The sequence below is a fragment of the Gorilla gorilla genome, chromosome 5, assembly GCF_029281585.2.
Source record: "Gorilla gorilla gorilla isolate KB3781 chromosome 5, NHGRI_mGorGor1-v2.1_pri, whole genome shotgun sequence".
Lineage (NCBI taxonomy): Eukaryota > Metazoa > Chordata > Mammalia > Primates > Hominidae > Gorilla > Gorilla gorilla.
This window is the reverse complement of record NC_073229.2, coordinates 188380647-188386646: the sequence shown is the minus strand read 5'-3', so window position 1 is coordinate 188386646 and position 6000 is coordinate 188380647. Positions and strand designations below refer to the sequence as shown.

General features: G+C 37.1%; 1 long non-coding RNA gene across 1 annotated transcript in view; it reads right to left on the bottom strand.

The window, feature by feature from the left end:
* Positions 1-523: 523 nt before the first annotated feature.
* Positions 524-6000, bottom strand: part of LOC129534108 (uncharacterized) — a 132227-nt gene continuing 126750 nt past the window's right edge. Inside the window, exons 2-4 of the long non-coding RNA XR_008680532.2 lie at positions 5630-5755; positions 2462-2569; positions 524-743 (exon numbers count right to left, since the gene is read on the bottom strand). This is a non-coding gene — a long non-coding RNA (uncharacterized lncRNA). The remainder of the gene's footprint in view (positions 744-2461; positions 2570-5629; positions 5756-6000) is intronic.

Below are 6000 nucleotides of genomic sequence, written 5' to 3'. Positions count from 1 at the left end.
GAATGCTAACTTAGTACAAGGAATGTTTTAACTCTACATAATTTACTTATGTGCACATTTTGTTTCTCACAGCAGCGTGGAATAAGCTTATTTTCCCATGGGTTTCTGTTTGATTCTATGCCTTTCCTTAGAAACCCGAGATAACATATCTCTGCACACATCCACAAATTAAATACAAGTGGAAGTATCTACTGAGTCCATCTTCGGCTTTTTGTAATTTTTGTGTAGCATTTACTAAAGCAAAGTTTTATGTGATACGAGAACAAATGTTGGATTCCAATTGTAAAACCCCTATCAGAAGCAAAATAAGCAACTAGAGATGAACATGGTGCATGAGCGGTTTTCCAAGGAAAATGTCAGTCTTATCGTTCTAATTACAAGAAGCCGGTGCTACTGTGTAAATCTGATTTACACAAATTGGACTTCAATTAAAATTCCAGTTTTGCAAATTCAGGACACTAATTCTCAAATGCCAGTATAAATAGGTTAAAAAGATAAAAACATGAACACACAACGTGGGCAAGCATGTATAAAATACATAAAATGAAGATATGTTTTAATGTTTACTTTATGCAAGAATGCTGCTCTCGTAAGTTATATGTGCTCCATAAAGTATTTAAATTACCCGGGCATGATAGAGGGTACCTGTAATCCCAGCTACTCAGGAGGCTGAGGCAAGAGAATTGCTTGAATCCGGGAGGTGGAGGTTTCAGTGAGCTGAGATCACACCACTGCACTCCAGCCTGGGCAACAGAATGAGAGTCCATCCCAGAAAAAAAAAAAAAAAAAAAAATTACAGGGCACAATTAACAAGTCTATATTTTTTAGCCAACTACAACAATTCTGCTTCACTATTAATTAATAAAAGTTACAAGTAATTTTAGCATTCACAAGCAGTCTCTAAAGTAACACTGGAATTTTACAAGTCACATAAAATGGCACTAATATTAATTCTACCAAATATTTTACTTGCAAATCAATTTACCCATGTTCTCCTAGAGCAAGTGGCATAATGTAGTTGCAAATTGTATTACAAATAGATTGTCTGGAAATGATCACTTTCAATTCCATGCCCCCAACTAAACAATCTTGAGATGTTTGCATTCGATTATTTGGAAAATAACAATTATAACATGTCCTGAGGGACCAGTAATCTAGCAAATTAAATCCAGTGAAATATAAATTCGTCACCATTATCTTTTAATATTGGTGAACTAGATAAGGGGAAACAAAAGCTATTATTAAACAGATAAATGAATAAGCCCAGACATCTTGTTAACCCTCAACTATGATCACACCCATGTGTGTGGGGCCATTGCCCAAGCCCCCTTATTATTCTAAAGCAAAGAATTAATGAGGTTTGTAGTAAATAGGGTCTGACCCTGAATAAAACAATCTTATTTTCAGCTTCAACCTCACAATATAGCGCTTCCTAAATATGCTTTCGGGTTCACTAAACTTTGTTATCCTTGCTCAGACTAAAGTGACTCAGGAGGCAGAGGGAAATGGCTTGATTTTCTAAACTGTGAAATCAAAGTAAAGTCTTTGTCATCTCAGGAGCTCATGCTTCCGGTGTCTCCTCTCCAAGCCTGTGCCAAGGTAAACGGGCAAGTAAGTATGTTACGCAGCCACAAACCAAACAAACTAATCCAAATTTCTGGAACGTACCAAATCTAGATTATTTTGAGATTATCTCATAGAACCATGGGTCAACATCACCTGACTGATAAAGGTAAGGAGTATTCTGAATGTCAGGCACCCCAGAAGCGATCTAATGTGGGGCAGGAAATCAGCAGGCATGCCAGGAGAAAGTCGGCCTCCTACCGTAACGCAGGCAGGGAGGGAGGGGTATTTAAGCTGAACCTGAGGCCAGCAGGGCATGGGATGGTTCTGTTGTGCAGGAGGACTTCCTTGGCTGTCGCATGACAAGCCACAAGCTGGCAGCAGAAGACAGCGCCATCCTCTCTACAGGAAAGCAACAACGGTGTTGCCTAAGAAGGGTCCCATTCCTGGGGCCACCAGCATCCCAGGTAAAGGTGCCTGGTAAATTCAGGGGGAGCATGAGAAACGCAGGATGAGCTCTGGAAAATCGACCGTCAGTGGCAAGCCCGTGGCTCATATGGAAGTATCAGCAAGGCTTGCCAGCCATGTTTCCACACCCAAGAAAGTGACCATCATCAACAGCAAAGGCCACAGCTTGACATCAAGACAAGGTGGCTGAAGGTGGGCTGAGCAAAACTGTTGAAAATGTGATTGGGAGGGAGCACTGCTTATTCCCTGGAACTCTCAGGAACACGTAAGGGACACTTTGTGGTGGAGTGCCTATGAACTACCTTCTAAAAAAGAAATCAGTGGGACTTTATACATTAGTAAGCTTCGTCTAAGAAAAAAAAGGGAATGTAAACTCTACTTTTGATTTATAGTAGGTGCGTTTAGGCTACGTGGGGAAAACAAAACTCACCTTACAGGCTGGAGGCAAGGGTCATATAAGACATGTTGAAGGCATCGGGTGTCTACTAGGCTTTCAAAGATTGGTTGCCAATTTCAATCCTCAGGCATTTATTCTTTTCTGAAATTACACATTTTCACAATTTTCAGGAAAGGAGGAATTAAGTATTCCTGTTTTATTCTAGAGGATGCTATGATTAGGGCCTCAGTAAGCTACCTGGTAAAATGCTCTCTAAAACTCAAGGATACTTGAAGCACCTTGAGAAGAAGCTAAAATATTGTCTTCTAATACCATCAGTACTTACTTGCATTCATCATTTTATTAGTTGTCTATAAGGAACACTTACATGTTAATCATATTAACACTTTGAATGGCATATAAGAAGCAATATTTTCCATGAATTCAAATAAATTCTTATACATTAGCATAAGGCCACACCTCAGAGGGAAGTTGTCTTGTAAAAAGTGAGACATTGGTTGGCAAGTAAATAGAATTTGCAGGGTGGCTAATGTTGGACTGTTTTTCAGCAGGGGAAGAGAAAGAATAGAGATGCCCTTAAAATAAACCATATGGGTCTCAAACTATTCATGCCACGAATCAGGTCAGTCATATTTCAACCTCCTCCCTCAAGCTTTTCTCAGTGCAACTTAAGGAAGAAATGGAAAGTACATTTCCACCAGAATGCGTGTCTTATGGAGGGGCAGGGGAGAAGGCAATTTCATAACAGTTTCAAACTAAAGTAGTACCCCAAAGCCAGTGATGTATTCTGGCCCAGACTTGACAGGTTATTTTACCTGACCAAGCCTTATTGTTCCTCTGGAACAATAAGCATATTTTCACACATTCTATTTTTATTTCTCACCAAATGTGTCCAGACTTGGTTTCTATTAATTAAATTTGTATATAATTGTAGATATGCATGCAGTTGTAAGAAACAATACAGGGAGATCCAATATACCCTTTGCCCAATTCCCCCAGTGGTAACACCTTGCAGATATTGACAATGATACAGTCAAGATACAGAACATTTCCATCACCACAAACATCCCTTATGTTGAACTTTTAAAGCCACACTCACTTCCCTCTCCTCTATCCTTAGCTCCTGGCAACCACAGTTGTGTCTCTCTGTTTTGATAATTTTGTTATTTCAAGAATGTTTTATAAATGGTACTAGATAGTATACAACTTTTTGAGATTGATTTCATTTTCTCAACATAATTTTCTGAAGAGTCATCAAGGTTGTTGCATGTATCAATATACTAACATGCATGTATTAACAGCTCATTCCTTTTCATTGTTGAGTAGTATTCCATGTTTTGGACATAGCAAGGCTTGTTTAAACATTCACTAATTTAAAAATATCTTATTTGTTTCCCATTTGAGGCTGTTATGAATAAAGCTACAATTAAGATTTGTGTACAAATTTTATGTGAACATAAACCTTCATTCTTTTTGGATAATTGTTGGGTCACATGGTGCTGGTATGTTTAGTTATTTAAGAAACTGCCAAATTCTTTTCCAAAGTGGCTGAAACATTTTACATTACTATCAGAAATGTAGGAGTGATCCATTTGTCAGCATCCTTGCAAGTATTTGGTGGTGTCATTATTTTTAATTTCAGCTATTCTGATAGGCATTCAGAGATATCTGATTTTGGTTTTAATTTACATTTCCCTAATAGCTAGTGATGTTAAACATACTTTTACATGCGTGTTTGCTATCTGCATTTCCTCTTCAGTGACATGTCTAGGTCCTAATTGTATTGTTTTACTTTCCTATGGAGTTTTAATAGTTCTTTATAAATGCTAAAGATCAGTCCTTTGTTAGATTCTCAGTCTGAAAATATTTTCTGTAATGTTTCATCCTCTTAATAAGGTCTTTGGAAGAGCAAAATTCTTTAGTTCATCCTCTTAATAAGGTCTTTGGAAGAGCAAAAGTTCTTTAGTTTAATGGAGTCAAATTTACCAATTTTGCCCTTTATGGATACTCCATTTGGTGTCAAGTCTAAGAATACTTTACCTAGCCCTAGATCATGGAGATTCTGTTTTTTTCTAAATACTTTGTAATTTTTTAATTTTATATTTAAGTCTGTGATCTATTTTGAGTTAATTTTTGTATATAGTGTAAGGTTTAGGTCAAGACACATATTCTTTTTTTTTTGGCCTGTGGATATCCAAACACTCCAGTAAGTTGACAATTTAGATGAAATGGACAAATTCTTTGAGATGTGACTATCAAAACTTCACACAAGGAGAAATAGAAAACCTAAGTAGCACTCTATCTACTAAACAAACTGAATTCATAATTGAAAGCCTTTCCACAAAGAAATCCCCAGGCCCAGATTGCCTTACTGTGAAATTCTACCAATTTTTTAAAGAAGAAATAATACCAATTTTATTTAAGCTCTCCCAGAAAAATTCCAGAGGAACGAATACTTCCCAACCCAGTCAGCGAAGCCACCATTACCCTCATATTAAAACCAGACAGGGGAGTGTTGTTCAATGGACATAAAATTTCAGTTGCATGACATGAATAAGTTCTAGAGATCTGCTCTACAATAGAGTGCCTGTAAGTTGACAGCACTGTATTGTGCACTTAAGTTTTTAAGTGTTTTTACCACAGAAAAACAACAAAACAAAGGCAGAGGAGGAAGTTTCTAGAGGTGCCGGATATGTCTCTTCCCTTGATTGTGGTGGTTCCACAGTTGTATACATATATCCAAACTCATCAAATTGTATACATTAAATATGTACAGTTTTGTATATACCAAATATAGATCAATACAAAGCTATTTAAGAAAGACATTACAACAAATGAAAACTACAGACCAATATAACACATAGACATACATGAAAAAATAATTGTTAACAATTTTAGAAAATTGAATCCAACAATGTATCAAAAGCATAATGCATTATGACCACTTGGGATTTAGCTGAGGAATATGAGATTGGTGTAATATTTAAAAAATCAATGAATGTAATTTATTACATTAGTAAACTGAAAAAAAGTATATGATCATCCCAATCAATGAAGAAAAAGCAAGCACTTGACAAAATCCAACAACCATTACTGATGAAGTAAATGTCAGCAAACTAGAAATTGAAGGAAACGTCTTCAACTGGATAAGCAGCATCTACAAAACAAAACAAAAACCCACAACTATAAACAGCATCATACCTAGGGGTGGGAGGCTGAAGATCAGGAGCAAGTCACAGATATTTCCTTCTCACCATTTTTGTTCAACATGGGGTTGCAGGTTCTAATTGATGAAATGTAACTACTGGATTTCAGGACAGTGTGGCACTGGGAACAAGATAGCAAACAGGTCATGGAACAAGACAGAAATGGAATGAGACCCACACATGTACAGTCAATTGATTTTCAACAAATGTGCAGAGTGTATCAGTCAGGGTTCTCCAGGGGGACTGAAATAATAAGATAGATATATATACAAAGGGGAGTTTATTAAGGAGTATTGACTCACACAATTACAAGGTGAGGTCCCACAATAGGCTGTGTCTGTAAGCTGAGGAGCAAGGAAGCCAGCC